An 18,821-nucleotide genomic window follows, 5' to 3' on the forward strand; every position below is an offset into this window, starting at 1 on the left:
TCTCTCTCTCTCTCTCTCTCTCTCTCTCTCTCTCTCTCTCTCTCTCTCTCTCTCTCCCCTCCTCTACTCTCCTCTCCTCTCCTCTCCTCTCCGCCCCTTCTCTGTCTCTCTCTCCTTCCCCTACCTGCCCCCACCCTTTCCCCATGGAGATTTCCCTGGCCTTGGCCCTTGGGGCCAGTGAACTTGCTCACCTGAAAGCAGCTTCCCAATAAACCTGCCTTTAGTATAATATAATCTGGCTTAAATTGGCTCATTTCATTGATGACAGAGAAATAACCTATCAAATAATACCTGGATAAGCAAAGCAAACAGCAACAACAAGAAAATCCAACAGCACAAACCCAATTCACAAAAAGGAAATATTGAAGGTCTTATAGTATCTAAAAGGAGGAATATGGCTTAACCTTAGAATAAATAGAATCAGAATCAAAAAGTGAACACAGAACTTAGGGAATATTCTCTATTCTAACTTCTCATCTTTGCTTTTTCTTTTCTGTGGAATGACTTTCCTAGCTTTTCTTTGACTATAGAGGCCAGTGATATGATTTCATGTCCTAACAAAAAATATCTAGGACAGTAAATTGAATTTGCTAAAGTCCTTTCAAGTTCTCCATCAAGGATGGGGGCAGAGTCACATGGTACACATGAGGTTCTTATCTATAAAAGAAGAAGGGTGAGACCAAGAAAAGCAAGAAATAGTATATAGGCATCTTAAAGGCATCTTTTCTGTTGCTGTGACAAATGACAAAAAGCAACATAGGAAAAACAGCCTTATTTGGCTTACTTCAAGCTAGAGTCAATAACTTTGGAGGAGTCAAGGCAGGAACCCAAGCAGCTAGTCACATCTCATCCCCAGTCAAGAGCAAAGAAAGAAGAAATGAATCTTCACTTGCTTGCTAGTGTTGGTGCTTAGCTAGCATCTCCACTTTTATAGTGTTTTAGATCTCCTACCCAGGGAATATTACCACCCACAGTAGACCGAATCAATTAATAATCAGACAGTCACCCTACATACCCACAGACCAACCTGATCTAGACAACTCCTCAACTGAGCCTCTTTCCAGGTGATTCTAGGCATGTTGGCATTTAAAATTAATGGTCTTAATTTAGTTTCTTTTTTTTTATTAGGTATTTTCCTCAATTACATTTCCAATGCTGTCCAAAAAGTCCCCAATACACTCCCCCCCCCAGTCCCCCCCCCACCCACCCCCACCCCTTGGCCCTGGCATTCCCCTGTACTGGGGCATATAAAGTTGGCAAGTCCAATGGGCCTCTCTTTCCAGTGATGGCCGACTAGGCCATCTTTTGATACAAATGCAGCTAGAGTCAAGAGCTCTGGGGTACTGGTTAGTTCATAATGTTGTTCCACCTACAGGGTTGCAGATCTCTTTAGCTCCTTGGATACTTTCTCTAGCTCCTCCATTGGGGGCCCTGTGATCCATCCATTAGCTGACTGTGAGCATCCACTTCTGTGTTTGCTAGGCCCGGGCATTGTCTCACAAGAGACAGCTATATCTGGGTCCTTTCAGCAAAAACTTGCTAGTGTATGCAATGGTGTCAGCTTTTGGAAGCTGATTATGGGATGGATCCCTGGATATGGCAGTCTTTAGATGGTCCATCCTTTTGTCTCAGCTCCAAACTTTGTCTCTGTAACTCCTTCCATGGGTGATTGTTTCCAATTCTAAGAAGGGGCAAAGTGTCCACACTTTGGTCTTCGTTCTTCTTGAGTTTCATGCGTTTAACAAATTGTATCTTATATCTTGGGTATCCTAATTTTTGGGCTAATATCCACTTATCAGTGAGTACATATTGTGTGAGTTCCTTTGTGAATATGTTACCTCACTCAGAATGATGCCCTCCAGATCCATCCATTTGCCTAGGAATTTCATAAATTCATTTTTTTAATAGCTGAGTAGTACTCCATTGTGTAAATGTACCACATTTTCTGTATCCATTCCTCTGTTGAGGGGCATCTGGGTTCTTTCCAGCTTCTGGCTATTATAAATAAGGCTGCTATGAACATAGTGGAGCATGTGTCCTTCTTACCGGTTGGAACATCTTCTGGATATATGCCCAGGAGAGGTATTGCTGGATCCTCTGGTAGTATTATGTCCAATTTTCTGAGGAACCGCCAAACTGATTTCCAGAGTGGTTGTACCAGCTTGCAATCCCACCAACAATGAAGGAGTGTTCCTCTTTCTCCACATCCTCGCCAGCATCTGCTGTCACCTGACTTTTTGATCTTAGCCATTCTGACTGGTGTGAGGTGGAATCTCAGGGTTGTTTTGAGTTGCATTTCCCTGATGATTAAGGATGTTGAACATTTTTTCAGGTGCTTCTCTGCCATTCGGTATTCCTCAGGTGAGAATTCTTTGTTCAGTTCTGAGCCCCATTTTTTAACGGGGTTATTTGATTTTCTGGAGTCCACCTTCTTGAGTTCCTTATATATATTGGATATTAGTCCCCTATCTGATTTAGGATAGGTAAAGATCCTTTCCCAATCTGTTGGTGGTCTTTTTGTCTTATTGACGGTGTCTTTTGCCTTGCAGAAGCTTTGCAACTTTATGAGGTCCCATTATAATTTAGTTTCTATAGCTATGCTAAAGCAACACGACCAAACACAACTTATAGAAGAAAGGGGATTTGGGGGAGTGCAGAGGAGTAAGTGTCCATTTCCTATCACAGCAAGGAAGTACCGCAGTGGGGAAGCATGGAGGCTAAAGCCAGTAGCTAAGAGCTTACATCTTGAATCACAAGGAAGCAGCAGAAAGATAGAACTGGGAATATCATTTGACTTTCAATGCTCAGAGTCCATCCCCTGTGATATACTTCCTCAAGCAAGACCTCCTAATTTTCCCAAAACAACACCACCAGCTAAGGACCAAGTATTTAAATGTCAGGGCCTATGTATGAGGGGAAGCATTCTCATACCACCATATTAATCATCACAGTTGTCTACTACAAAAGATGTGGTAATGAGAGGCGGGTGGGAAGAGAGAGAGAGATTTTACTGGACTCTGAAACCTACGTGATTTCAAATCATGATGTGATACTTAATACGTTTTTAGATTCTACTCATCAGGAATTGTTCCAATTCTTAATGAATATTCACTATTTATTCCATGCATGGGTTCAGCTAAGTATCATGGACATAAAAGAAGAAACATTGTCTCAGATCTCATGGGATAAGGAAATGGGCCAATGAGAAAGAATACCAACATGTCAAGGGAGTACAGGCATTAAGTTCTAACAGCCCATTTGTATACTTGAAGCCTACAACTTACCTTTTCTTCCAATGTCCATTTTATTAATGAAACAACTTCGTTAATGTTTGTTTTACCTCATATAGTATGAAGGCAGATAATGGTGATATGGACATATATTTATCTCAAAATGATCATGATGTATATGCTAAGTATATGCAGTCCTTTTGTTTGCCCCAGAAAAGTAGTTTAAAGATGGTTTCAAATGTGATAAATCACATCCACAAGGAAGATACAGTTTTGTTTGCTTGTTTCATTTTGTTGTTGTTTTTTAGTTTTCGGTTTTGCTCTTGTTTTTGTGAGAAGGCTAGGATGACTCCATGACAGCCTTCAAATTGGCAGTTCAGGACTAGGCAAGTCCAGGCCTCAGAAGCTGCCCCACCACCTGGCCTAAAACAAGGACAATGGGTCAGAAGTTTCCAGCCAGTTCCCACACCACAATAATGGAATGCTACTTACTCCAGGATCCCTCAGCAACAGAGATAGAGTAAGACAAAGCTCACCTACCTCAGGATTCCTCTAATGTGCTTTGAATTAGGCCTGCAAGCTCACTGGATTGTTAATGGGTGACCCCAGCATGCTGGTGTTCTGCGGAATAAAACACTCTTTACATTTACATTTGAGTCTGGGGTATCATTCTTTGGCGAATCATCGACCCTTACATTTGTTGTTTTCTTTTTTTTTGTGTCACTGTGTAGAGCCCAGGGCATCACACATGCTAGGTACAGTTTCTTGGGTGTATGCTTAAAATGTCAACTGATGGGTATTGACTTTAAATAAAGTGGGAAGTGGCTTTAAATAAAACCCCATGCTATGGTGACGCCACATTAAAGCGACCAACTCCTGCAGTACCTACCAGAAACCTGAACGTCTTAATGAAGGACTCCATTGAACCATCAAGCATGGCTTGAAAAAAGGAATGCCAATCTTTTTCTTAATATTTTACCAGGTTTCCAAGGAAGAAGTTGTGTTGCTTCCAACATTAATTTTTAGATATACATTGTTTTCAACATGATAGCTTTCAGCAGTGATTTTAGAGTTAATTACCACAAAACACTTGTGTAGCGTACTTGCGTGCATGCACTCACACACGCACGCACACACACAAAGACACACAAACTTCTGGATCAGAATCACAAGGGAGATATAGGTAATGTAATTTAAGATTAAAGTAGTCCATTCAGCTTAGTGTGTATAAGTTGATTACAAGGTGAGTCCAAGGTTTAGTAAGATAGATTACATTGTTTTTCTTAAAGGTAAGTTTAATTTAGACAAGCTGAGTACTCAGGGCATTATGATTATCGTGGTTACAAGGTTAAATAAAAGTTTAATTTGTGAAGGTGGGGTACAAGAGACACTTCTCAGAAAACCGTTACCATATCATACAACAGTGTTTTCAGAGCCTGTGTTTGCACCTATAGGTGTGGACTGAGTTATACAATCTCATTGTCCTTGGTCATTTCTGAGTCATTTATTCCACAGATTTCTTTTGTGACTGCCCCGTAAGCTTTCTGCAATTGGGAGTGTACTGAAGAAAACAGGAGCCTCACAATACTCTAGTTCAGTCTGAAAAGCCAGCCCTCCAGGTAGCTCATCTTTCCTGCCCCCGAAGAGTACTATGGCTGGAAGGGACCCTGGCGTGTAGACAGTGTTCCATGGTGTTCATTGTAAGATACAATAAGAACATCAGGATTTACATGACTATATTTCAGATTGATGAAATCAGGGTTACCATATAAAAGAGTCTGGGTGACAGCAGGTAAAATGCATAGGCCCTAGCTCTAATTATTCCGCGACAGTGTAAACTAGTAGGTTACAAAAACAAGCTATAAAACAAGAAAGAAAAACAAAACAGTGCATGAACAGTGCACCATGCACAGGCTTGCTATCACTACACCCCATGGCTTCCACTCTAGTCGCTGACATTTCTAGCCATCAGACATCCTGCTGGACCACTCTGTGAAAAATGAAGTATACAAAGCTACTGCTTATCTTCTCAGCTGTTGAAACACAGTGTTAGAGAATGGAAATAACTCAGAGCCTACATCTTCTGGGATTACTTGGTAAAAGAAACGTATCCAGATAAGCTTTTGCTTCTAAGAAATACATCCAGGTGAAACACAATGAATCATAGGGTTTTGTTGCTGGTTTGAACATAAACCAATCATATCTTTATCATCTGCCTTTGATTTGATAAGATTAGATGGTAGTTACAGATAGTGGAAATGCTAGAGGAAAACGTTTGAGCTCAGTGTGGTGGGAGACCGTGTTTGTGTACCACCACATCCACATCCCAGCACTCAAGAAGCAGAGGAAGGGGATAACCACAAGCTCAAGGGCACATAGCGCTACATGGTAAGAACCTATCTCAAAAGATGAGAAAGAGCATCATTTAGTTTAAAAATTGAAATTATGAAGAAATAATTACTTGGAGAAAACTTTAATAAAATTCAAGTCAGTTGTATCATTTTTAATAGAACTGAATCCAATAACTGTATGTGATAAACAAAAAGACAAGCCTATATTTGCTAAAAATAGAATATATTATTTTATTCCTGTAGTTCATATAAAAAAAGACCTCTGTAGCATTGTTTTGCAAGACAAACTGTCTCCAGTTATAAATATAGACCATTTCTTACTAATAGCAAATCTTGACAGTTGAAGCATCAACTATATTCCACAGTTACTCATTCATATTTTTCATCAGTTGTATCTCTGCAATATTAGAAAATTTGTTCTGACCCAGCTTTTGGCTCACCAATTCACCTTTCTGTCCAGAAAAAAGTTAACACTTAACTACTAGAGTATTGGGTTTTAAACTTCAGTTATTTTTGTTATTTCTATGTTCAATTTGGTTCCTTTTGAAACTTTTGATGTCACTTCTCATAGTTTCCTATTTTCTTCAGATTTCATCAAGCTTATTTTAAATTCTGTTGTTGTAGGCATATTTCATAATTAATCCCTAGTCTATGTCTTGTTATCAGTTCCATTGAGGTCTTTTTTGGTTGTTGGGTATTTTTCTTTTAGAATCAAGATTCCTTGAACAATTGGTAAACGTTGACTGTCTGTTTCTCCCTATATTAAAACGATATTCTGCCAGGCGTGGTGGCGCACGCCTTTAATCCCAGCACTTGGGAGGCAGAGACAGGCAGATTTCTGAGTTCAAGGCCAACCTGGTCTACAGAGTGAGTTCCAGGACAGCCAGGGCTACACAGAGAAACCCTGTCTAGAAAAAAACAAAAAACAAAAACCCAATGTTCTGAAGGACACTTATGGCTCTAGGATGAAGGCATCTTCACCTAAAGAGCGTGCATGCTTGTTTCTGCTAGGTTCTCAAAGGCACTGTAAAGTGCCTTTGTTTTACTCCCAGTTCAAGGCTTACCGTTTCCTGAACAACCCAGAGAATCACACCGGCTCTAACCCTATGTGGTGACTCTCCCTGTTCATGGTTTATTCTTTTACTGGAGGCGTAACATTTGGGGATTTTAGTTTATTCAGAAGAGGTTCTCCTATTTGTGAGAACTCTAGCCATTGACTTCTATCCTCTTGTCAATTGTGAATTATTCTAAATAAAAATTCAAAATTAAGTATTTTCAAACATCCTCAAAGAAAAGTTAATTTGGCGCTATTTGGCTTTCTGGTAAATAGTTATCTTGTGGGCTCAGTAGATAAAAGCATTTGCCCCACAAACCTGATAACCTGAGTTGGATCCTCAGATCCCATGGTGGAAAGGAAGCAGTGACTCCAGAAAATTGTCCCCTGACCTCTACACACATACTGGGCATGTGCCTAAACACACACACACACACACACACACACACACACACACTGTTACCTTGTGATATTGACTTAGTAATTCTTTACTAAGTCTTGCCAGGACTTTCATGCTCTTAAGATGATGACTTTGGAGGCAGAAGGGTAAGGAGCACTTCATGATCTTGCAGGATGCCTGGGTTCTGTTCCCAGCACCCACATGCTAGCTCATAACTGCTTGTAACTCCAGTTCCAGGGGATTCATTTCATTTTTCTGATCTCTGTAGGTGTATGGTACACACACACACACACACGCGCGCGCGCGCACACACACACACACACACACACTTTCAAAATCTTATAAAAAAGATGGTGATTTTTGTGTTTTAGTCAACTTTTGTTAGTTTGATACAGTGGTTCTCAGTCTGAGGGCTGGGAGCCCTTTGGGGTAGAATGACCATTTCGCAGGGGTTTCCTAGGACCATTAGAAAACAAATATTTACACGATGATTCACAACTGCAGCAAGATTACAATTATGGAGTAACAATAAAAATAATTTTATGGTTGGGGATCAGTATAACATGACAAATGGATTAAGGGGTCAATGCATTAGGAAGGTTTAAAAGGAGTGTCTGAATAAGCTAGTCCTCAATGACTAGAGTCAGGAAGCTAGTATTTAATTCAGTCTCTACTGCTTAACATTAACACCAGTCCTGCATTCTGCTCCTAGTTCAATTCATCATTTTCTCTGTGTGATCAGTCAAATTGGGCAAGACATTTCTCTAAAGAATAAGCAGTAGTTATAAAACATGACAGCGTTCCCTAGGGCAAAAAGTTCTGCAAAAACATAAGGCAATTCTATTTGAACTATGCAAAATGAATTTTGCAACAATTTATATTACCAAAGAGAACTTAGTTCATCAATCTAAAGGCATTTCATTCAGTTTCCATCAAGAATAAAGGAGAGATTTTGCTTTGCACATATGAAATTGAAGGGCCCATTCAAGGGTTCTCTCAAATCCTTTTCCCATAAAGGAGGGAGCTGGCTCTATAGTCAAAGTTACATTTCCATTTTCTAAACTCTGTGCTTATAGTTTGTAAATCTTTCTCAACTTTTATTAACAAAAATTTCAAAGATCTTAAGACTTACAGCTCATCAAAGCCACCTTTTTAATATTGTGACTATACAGAAGATTTGCAGTAGAGCATATAGCTCTACCACTGAGCTATTTGCTCATGTGGTAGAACCTACCAGCTTTGAGGCCTTGGGTTCAGTAATGCCAAACACAAATATCAAATCAAAATAGAATGAAAGATCCTATGTGTTTTAAAAACTCATCCCACTAATTAAAAGTATCTACAATATATTCTTCACTGTTCAAGACAGAGACTTGAAAAGTTAGCAATGCCCTCTTTCTTCTTTTCATATAATCAATGCCCAAACTCTACAAAATTCACTCCAGACATACATTTTAAGTTCATCTAATTTTCTGAACCTCTTAGGACACCTAGCATCCTCTCTGAGATTACCCTTGCCTCTGGCTTGGATTACACATGGTGGCTTCTGAGCTCCCTTTTATTCTCCCCCTTTCTTCATAAAATCAGACTCATTTCTCTAGGATGTAAAACCACTGATGTTTCTCTGCTGAAACCATCTATTTCCTTTAGGATAAAGTTCAAATTCCAATTTTGTCATTTATTTTATAATTTAGATTGAGAATCTTCTCCAAAGGTCCATGGGGTTGTTGGTTTGACACTATTAGGAGATAGTGGAACCATTAAGAGATGGGGATTAGTGGAGGGTTTGGGTCACTTGGGGACATGACCTCAAAGGGACTAGTGGTAATATTATAAGACTCTGATGAGCCTTAGCTTACCAGGGCCCCCTGAGTGAACAACTCAGCCTGGGATCGATGCAATCCAATGCATTGGGGTCATCCTGCACTTGAAGGAGAGGTGGCAGCCCCAGGCAGCCCGTTTTAGGCCTGTTTTTATACAGCTTTCAGGGGTAGAATAGAGCACCAGCCACTAGGCACAGTTTGATTGGCAGAACAGTGTGACTTCTAAACTGATTGGTCCTTAGGGAATGAAGTAGCAAGGGCTTTCCTTGGCTGTGGGGGATGTGTGTGTGTGTGTGTGTGGGGGGGAACAGTCCCTCTGCCATGAGGAATGTGTCTTTATGCTCTGGATGTCCCTTATCTGCACGTGGTCAGTCCCCACTGTGGTCTGAGGAATGTAATTAGCCTTTCCCTTCCAGAGGGGAGGGATGCCTAAGTACCCTATGACCTTTCTCTTCCAGGAGGGGAGGTGTCTGGTGGAAATTTCCAAAGTTCCTGAGCTGACCTCTTCAATATAGTTCCTTTTTTCTCTTTTCGGATATGGTTGTGATGTGAGCAACTTGCTCCATCCACTAACCATACTGGCTTGATGCAAATTCACAAGCAACAAATTGACTATGATGGGCTATATCTTTAAATCTGTGAGCCAAAATAAACCTGTTCACATTTTAAAATGTGGGAGGGATCCCTCCTATTCCCCCACCCACCTTCAATCCTCCCTTGAAATCTATTGTATTTACCATTCCCAGGGAGATCCTTGCACCCTGCTCCCCTTAAGCCCTCCTGGCTACTTAGCATCTCTAGGGCTTTAGAATAGCATGACTATCTTTTACTTAACAGTTAATAGCAATGTATAAGAGAGTACATACTATGTTTGCCTTTCTGGGTTTGGGTTACCTCACTCAGGATGATTCTTTTTTTCTAGTTCCATCCATTTACCTGCAAATTTTATGATTTCATTGTTTTGAACAGCTGCATAATATTCCATCGTATAATGTACCATATATTTTAAATCCATTTTTTTTGGTTGAGGGACATCTAGGCTGTTTCCAGCTTCTGACTATTAATAATAATAATAATAATAATAATAATAATAATAATAATAATAATAATAGCTGCTATGAACATAGTTGAGCAAGTGTCCTTGTGGGTATCTGCCTTGGAGTGGTATAGCTGGGTGAGGTAGAACTATTCCCAATTTTCTAAGAAACCACCAAATTGAGTTCCAAAGTGACTGTAGAAGTTTTCCCTCCTACCACCAGTGGAGGAGTGTTCTTATTGATCCTCATCCTCAACAGAACGAACTATAATTCTGGTTGGAAAGTCATTCAGATGGGGTGCGGGAGAAAAATGCTGAGAGAAATGACTGGAATTGGGGGAGGGCATTTAGATGGCAAAGTTGAAACCTAATGAAAGGGAAAGGAATCTCCCTTGCATTCCTCCATGGAATCTATGAGAGAACCCTAACAAAGACTCCTAGTAAAGGGGGACACAGAGCCTGATTTAGCCATCTTCTGCAACCAGGCAAGGCTTCAAGTGTAGCCAGGGATACTAACCCAGCCACAAAACCTTTTGATCTACAGTTTGGCCTGCCTACAGAGTGTGCTGGGACCAGAGTCTAGTACAATCATCAACAGATGGGAACAGATGCAGCCAAACATTAGGTGGCGCTCAGGAAGTCCTGTGGAGGAGGGGGGAAGGATTGGTGGAACCAAAGAGGTCAAGAACACCACACGAACATAGCCCACTGGATCAACTGACAGGGACTCTTGGGACTCAAAGAGATCAGGGAGTCTGTAGGGGTCTGACCTAGGTCCTCTGCCTATATGTTGTGTCTGAGTAGCTTGGTGATCTTGTGGGACTCCTAACAGTGGGAGCAGGGGCTGTCCCTGACACTTTTGCCTACTTGTGTGACCCTTTTCTCCTACAGGGCTGCCTTGGTCAGCCTTGATGTGATGGTAGGGACATCAACCGATGTCCCTGGGAGGCTTGCTCTTTTCTGATGGGAGGAGGAGGGGATGGGTCTATGGGAGAGTGGAGGTGGGAGGGAGAAGCTGGAGAGAAAGGGGAAATTACATTCAGGATGTGATATATGAGAGAAGAATATAAATAAATAAAGAGAGAAAGAAGAAAAAAAGAAAGAAAGAGAGAGAGAGAAAGAAAGAAAGAAAGAGAGAAAGAAAGGAAGAAAGAGAGAGAGAAAGAGAGAAAGAGAGAGAGAAAGAAAGAGAAAGAAGGAGAGAAAGAAAGAGAAAGAAAGAGAGAGAAAGAAATAAGAAAGATATGGGAAGGAATGTGGGGAGAGTCAGCTAAACTTAAGGAACATTTGAGGAATAGTATGGATATCTAATATAGTAAAACACTCCTAAAATATATACATACATGAACATGATCTAAGTGAAATCAACAAATAATGGGGCACACAGAGTAGCAACTGTCACCAAATGAAGCTTCTAGTACTGGGATTGAGTTGCATTTAATCTTGTTTAACTTATTGGGTTTTATTTGAGTTGTTGGCCAAAGGCGCCCCACAGGAATCCCCAAACCACCTAGGCTGCTGCCAATACTATAGATTATTCTCCACAAACTGACAGCAGGACCCCATTGCTGAAGACCACACATATATAAGTCATTTAACATGGAGATGTCAAGCTGGTATCTAAATGGAGCCTTCACTTCTACATTCCAGTGTCTTTGCTACAGGAGGGTACTCTGCACACTGCCAAAAGAGAAATATAAATACCAAGCTCTTCATATACCTGCAAATTATACTAGGACAATGGTGGCACAAAACTTGTGGTCATAATGAGCCAATGTGTGATTAAGGCCTACTTCATGAGATGGAACCCATACCTGACTCCGCTTGAGTGACCAAGAACCTGAAACTACATAGGTCATGGACTTAGGACACCAAATAATACTAGCCTTTAAAAAAGTAGTGATAAAATAACTCCTATTGACATTCTGCTATACACATAGATCAGTGCTTTGTTCAATCATCATCAGAGAATCTTTCTCCTACAGCAATTGGGAACAGTTACAGAGACCCACAGCCAGACATTACTCAGAGAGTGAGAGACCTTGGAACACTAAGTCCTAAATGGGATGTCTCCATCAAATCCCTCCCCTCAAAGATGAGGGACTCCTGTGCAAGAGAAAACAGGAAGAGTGTAAGAGCCAGAAGGAATGGAGGACACCAAGGACACAAGGGCCTTTTAATCAACATGATCAATGCTCATATGAACTCACTGAGAGAGCATGCATAGGGCTTGTATGCATCTATATCAGGTCCCCTATGAATACATTATTACTTCCAACTAGTGTTTTTATGGGATTCCTGAGTGTACAAATGAGTGGGTCTCTGATTCATCTGGCTTCTCTTGGGTCTTTTACTTCTGGTGGTTTGTCTTGTCTAACTTTAATGTGATAGTTTTTTATTTTATCTTATTATATTTTATTTTGCTATGGTTTACAATGAACGAATGGGTGGATGTAGGCCTAGCCGCTAGAATAAAGGTTAATAATGGAGCTGAGAGAGGGGGAATCAGTTTTTGCCAATGAAATGACACTGACTGTATCAACCACTGCAGGGCAGGCCTCATTTTCAGGAGCAATTGACTAAAATATAATGGATTCCAAAGCTTTTTGTGTGAGTGTGGTTTTATTTGGTTGTATTAGGGGGTCATGTATTATTTTGTTTTCTTTTGGGGGGCACTTGTTGTATTGGGTTTTTTTTTGAGAAAGAACTTAAATTTGGGTGGGTACAAATGGGAAGAGGATCTGGCAGGACTTGGGGAAGGGGAAGATTATGATCAAAATATATTTAAATTTAAATTTGTTTCAAATAATAAAAAATAATAAGAGAAAGAAAAGAAAATAATACATTGTACTCTCAGGAACCAGAATCTCAGGTTCCAAAACAGTAAGATTTATTTTTCAGAGATTCTTTTAATTACAAATATTAATTTTAATGCCTCAAAATAAGAAAGTAGAAGAATGCAATGAACTATAAAATAAATATTGCTACTGGGTTGGGAGAGATGGCTGTTTCTGGCACTTTCTTACAGCAGCAGAAAAGTGCACACTTTTCAAGACTCTTAAGATCCTTGTTTCTTGATTTTTCTTTCCTGTTTCACTTCTCATTGGTCTCCCATTGCTTTTTCTCTAAGATCCTAATATATATTCTTGGTTTTGTTTTGGTTTTGGTTTTGGATATATTCTTTTTTTAGTTTACTAGTAAGTGTTTTCTGAGGTTTATTTTATTTTCAGTTATGTGTATATTTGCGTAGGGGTTTGTGCACATGGGTGCAAGTGTCCATAGAATCCAGAATATGGCATTGGATGTCCTGTAGCTAATCTATAGGTGGTTTTCAGCTACCTGATGTAGGTATTGGGAACCAAAGATCCTCTGTGAGAGAGCAGAGTGTGGCCCTAAGTGCCGAGCCATCTCTTCAGATCCTTGACTAAGCTTTTTCATTTACTCTGCCTGTAACAGTCTTTCTCCACCTCATTTATCTGGAAAATGCATGCTCATCCCTTAGCCTTCAGTGTAGCTGTCCCTAGAGTTTCTCACTGGACCTCCCATGGTGCACTGACTGGGGCCTCTCCTTCTGTATTGCTGTAGCACTCTGTCTTCTTCGAGCCAAACCGCTAACCTCATGGTATCATTATGTACATTTTACATGCCTCCTCATTAGAATGTGAGCACTGCAATGACAAGGACCAGAGCTGTCTTGAGGGCCTAGCATATGGCTTAGTAAAATGTTCGTGAAGGAATGACTAAAGGAGTGAATGAATGGAAGACCTTTATTTCCTGGAGTCAGGATTGTCCTGATACTAATGCTTTTTTTTTTCTATTTTTCTGTGATATAACTTGCATTATCTTGGGATCTTCTTGCTGTGGTTTCCCTAGTCAAGCAGCATATTTGTGTATAAACACTTAAGGCACAACAGACAATGGAAGGATTTGGATCAGTTGTACCTGATGGATTAGTGATATTGCCTTTGTAGTAATTTTAACTTACTGTGATGGTTTGAATATCCTTGGCCCAGGGAGTGGCACTATTTGGAAGTGTGGCCTTGTTGGAGCAGGTGTGGCTTTATTGGAAGAAGTGTGTCACTGTGGGTATAGGCTTTAAGACCCTCATCCTAGCTGCCTGGAACCCAGTCTTCTCCTGTCTGCCTTTGGATGAAGATGTAGAACTCTCAGCTCCTCCTGCCCCATGCCTGCCTGGATGCTGCCATGCTTCCTGCCTTGATGGTAATGAACTGAACCTCTGAACGTATAAGCCAGCACCAGTTTTCCTTTATAAGAGTTGGCCTGGTCATGGTGTTTGTTCACAGCAGTAAAACCCTAACCAAGACACTCATCTTTGTCATGAGGGTCTTGATATATAGCACAGACTGACCATTAATGGGCCATGCAGGCCAGGTTGAGGAGTATCGTGACCTTCTGGCTCCCAGGTGCTGAGATTATAGGCATTTAATATCCACACCTGGCTGTAGATCTTGTTTTAAAATTATTATTATATGTGTACTGGATGTTTTGTCTGTGTGTATCTGTGTACCACTTGCATGCATGATACCAGTGGATGCCAGAAGAGGGTTGCTAGAAGAGGGAATCAGGTCTCCTGGAACTATAGTTTCATATAGATGCCAGCCACTATGTGGGTTCTTGGAATCAAACCTGGATCCTGTGGAAGAGTAGCCAGTGCTCTTAACACCGGAGATATCTCTTCAGCCATAAGGCTGTTTCATCCTTACATAGATTTTCCATGTGTTACACGGGCTGACCTTAAATTCCTGGGATCATGTGATTCTCCCATTTCAAAATGCCTACTCCTGGTCCAGTGAGATGTCTCAGTAGGTAACTTACTACAGAGTCTGATGACCTGAGTTCAACCCCAGAGATCCACATGGTTGAGGGAGAGAACTTACTTCTGTAAGTTGTCCTCTGACTTCACAATATGCTGTGTCCCATGTGCCCCCAAATAAATAGATAGATAAATGAATAAATGAATGAATGAATGAATGAATGAATAAATAAATAAATAAATAAATAAATAAATAAATAAATAAAGACTGCATCTATCCACATGGCACTATCCTGGCAGTATCCACATGTATTACTGTATCCAAGCTGAAGGGTTATTTTTCATAGTTGTAGTTATGAATTTTCTATTATCTAATCTAATCTATCTATCTATCTATCTATCTATCTATCTATCTATCTATCTATCTGAGACATTCATGAGACTGTATGAGGATTTCATATAGTCCAGCCTGGCCTTGATCCCAGTAAATAGCTAATAATAACTTTGAACTTCTAATTCTCCTGTGTCTACCTTCCAGGTGCTAGGATTCCAGGCATGGACCATTATTGTGCCTGGTTATATTTGGCGCTGGGGGTCAAACCCAGGGCTTTTGTGCATGCCATACAAGCACACTACACTACCAACTGAGCTACATTTCCCCAGTCTGGCAGTTTTTCTTCATATCAAGTTTTTCTTTTAAAAATTAAGGATACTTTCCAGGAGGACTAGGTGGTTTTCAACCACCTTTGAGGACCTCCAAGTTCTTTTTGATTCAGTGTTTAACATTTGGTCAGCAGGTGCCCTAGGAACTGATTGATAGGTCATCTTCAAGGAGATGGAGGGCAGAGGTGACAATGTTTGGCTATGGGTTGGTTACTGGTGGTTTGGAAACTTTTTGAGAAAGCCAGAGAAATGCAGTCTTGGCTTCAGTCATAGAGATGGGTTTACCTATGTGTAAAGGTAGACCGAAAACTCAAAAGACCTTACCCTTAGCTGGGCAACAGTGGCACATGCTTTTAATTTTAGCAGTCAGGGAGCAGAGGCAGGTGGATCTCTGTGAGTTCAAGGCCATTGTTGTCTACAGAGTGAGTTCCGGACAGCCAGGGACTAAGTGCTGGGATCAAAGGCGTGCGCCACCACTGCCCGGCTTAGAATACTTTGATAAATGAAATCATTTGTGCATTGTGAATAATTACCTCATACTTTTAATGATGGTTGTAGTTGATTGAAACCTTGAATGGCTTAAGAAGTGACTATGGGCTGGTAGATGGCTCAGTGGGTAAAGATCGTACCCCAGAAGCCTGATGGCTTGAGTTCACTCCCTGGAACCTAAGGAAAGTCAATGTGCTGGCACACATCTGTACTTCCAGCTCCTACAGCGAGATGCTAGGTGGGGATACAAATTGCCTAAGAAGCTTGTGGGCCAGCTCACCTGTAATATTCAGTAAAGCAACAGAAACAAAAAGGACATGCTGGCTAGTTTGGGCTTAACTTCACAGGGGCAGGAGTCATTTGGGAAGAGTGGACTCCAATTGAAAAAACACTCCCAACAAATTGGCCAGTGGGCAAGTGTGTGGTGCATTTTCTTGAATGGTAATTGATGTGCAAGAGCCCCCAGCTCACTGTGAGTAGTGCCTCACTTGGGCATCTGATCCTAGGTGCAGGAAGAGCAAGCTGAGCAATCCATGGAGAGCAAACCATTAAACAGCACTCTGCCATGGCCTCTGTCTCAGTTCCCACCTTCAGGTTTTTGGCCTGGTTGAGTTTCTGGTCTGACTCATCATCAGAGAAGCTTCTACTTTTGGTCGAAGGGAATTGACACGGAGACTCAAAACTGGACAATGTACATAGAATGAGAGAATTGGGAGCACCCAGCCCTAAATGGGATATCTTATCAGATTCCTCCCCTCAAGGCTCAGGGATGTATATGGAAGAGGAGGCAGGAAGATTTTAAGAGCCAGAGGTGGTGTAACACAAGGCAACATCATCCATCGGATACAACAGGACTAAAGTATGTGTCAACGCAGAGACTGTGACAGCACTCTCAAACTCTGCACAGCTTCAAACTGGATAAAATCACACCCCGAGAAGGGGACGTGGGCACACAGAGTCTCACCCCTAATCAAGAAGCTACTGGTAATATATACCTGCTGGGAAAAGGAAAATAAATTTTTTCCAGTGGAGCAACACTGGGTATATCAACCACACTCCAGGATACCCAGTAGTAGTTCTGCAATATAAAACAGACACCATTTGTGTGTGTGCATGTGTGCGCGCGCGTGAGCACGTGTGTGTATTTCTTGTCTTATTTTTTGTTTTGTTTGTCTTTGGTTTTGTGTATATATATCTGCACATATATATTGCTCACACACACACACACAAAAGAGAGAAAGAGAGAGAGAGAGAGAGAGAGAGAGAGAGAAGAACATGGAGTTCAGTGATAAGAAAGTGGAAAGCCCTGGGAGGCATAGGGAGGAAAAAAAGAACGAGATCAAAATAAATTGGATGAAAAGTGCATTGAATAAAACAGGAGTAACTTGTGAGTGTTTACATTGGACTTAATGGTGAGATTACATTTTAATCATGTGATAACTAAAAATATAAAATACTTTAAAAGTGGTTAAAATTTTGTGCTAAACTTAAAAGTAAAATACCTCAAAATGTTTAATGAGCAACTTGTGCCCACTTCCTTCAGTGTGGTTTCTGTATCATTGGGTAAGCTTGAAATGCTTAGATGCTGTCCCCTATCAATACTGATACTTTGTTGTCACTATTGATTTTTTTAAAAACTATTTGTTATAAGTAGGTGATAAAAATAAATCTAGCTGGGCGTGGTGGCCTTTAGTCCCAGCACTTGGGAGAGGCAGGTAGATCTCTGAGTTTGAGCCAGCCTGGTCTACAGAGTGAGTTCCAGGACAGCCAAGGCTACACAGAGAAACCCTGTCTCGAAAAAAAAAATCTAAATGATGTTTTATAATCACTTCAAAATACATGCCAATCTAAATTTTACTCATATATGTATGCTGTGCTGAAGATCGAACATAAGGATTTGTTCATCCTAGGCAAATACTCTACCACTGAGATATATACCCAGGGAAAAATTATCTTTAAAGGATATAGAGATGAAGTTGAAGCTCCATGTTAGAGCATCTATCTAACATGCATAGAGCCCTGGGTTTGATTCCCAGCATCATAAACAACATAATTAAAAAACATTTAATAATACTTTATTATCTTTCATTGATAAGTACTGTGATGAAATGGCTTTCGAGCCTACAAGTGGGTTATAAATACAGCTGAGTCTTCATGTTGGGCATCTGCTGCTGCGTCAGCAACAATCAACTTGCAAAGCATACATGCAGGCCACTGTGTGGCTAGCTTGGATATTGCTAACAGAAGCACATAGATATAAATATATAACATGTGTGAGGACAAGGATTGGGAGATGGTATTAGCACTTCCTCTCCTCTCATTGCCCTCAATTATTTTAAGGTAGGCATCCTGTTGGTTGGTCACTTCCTTATACATAATTGGCATGAACCAGTTGGGTAGTAAGGTCCACGTGTGCATTCAGATATGGATGACTGTGGAGAAAGGAAGGCAAATTTCCAGATTGTGTTCTCCATGATTACCCCTTTGGAAAACTCCGTAATAGATTGCAAACAGCTGAGAGTGACTGGTATGCAGACTCTGACCCCCTTGACCTCCGACTGTCCTAAACCCTGAGAAGATTAATGATTATTGGCCTACTTATAATCCATGAAAGCTCTCCCGTGTGTCAAAGCCCGTGATTTGGAAAGCTCTCCTTTTTATGCTAAGTCTCTCACTATAACTCTGCAGACCCTTTGGGGTTCTCACAAGGAGGCAGTCTTATTTGTATTTCTACACTCTGGCAAACTCCATCCACATGTTTACCTTTGGAAAATTGCACCAGAGTGAGATGAAAGAGGGAAGCAGGGGACAGGGGAGGTGGATCTGGTTCCTCTATTTGGATGCCAATGGAAACCTGCTGCTGCTGCTGCTGCTTCTGCTGTTGCTGCCTTGGCAGGTTTAGTGAGCTGAGGTTACAGATGCTTTGGTGAGCTTGAAATGCTTAGATGCTATCCCAAACACATAAGTGGATGCTCACAGTCAGTTATTGGATGGATCACAA

Source organism: Mus caroli, chromosome X (genome assembly GCF_900094665.2).
Source record: "Mus caroli chromosome X, CAROLI_EIJ_v1.1, whole genome shotgun sequence".
Taxonomy (NCBI): domain Eukaryota; kingdom Metazoa; phylum Chordata; class Mammalia; order Rodentia; family Muridae; genus Mus; species Mus caroli.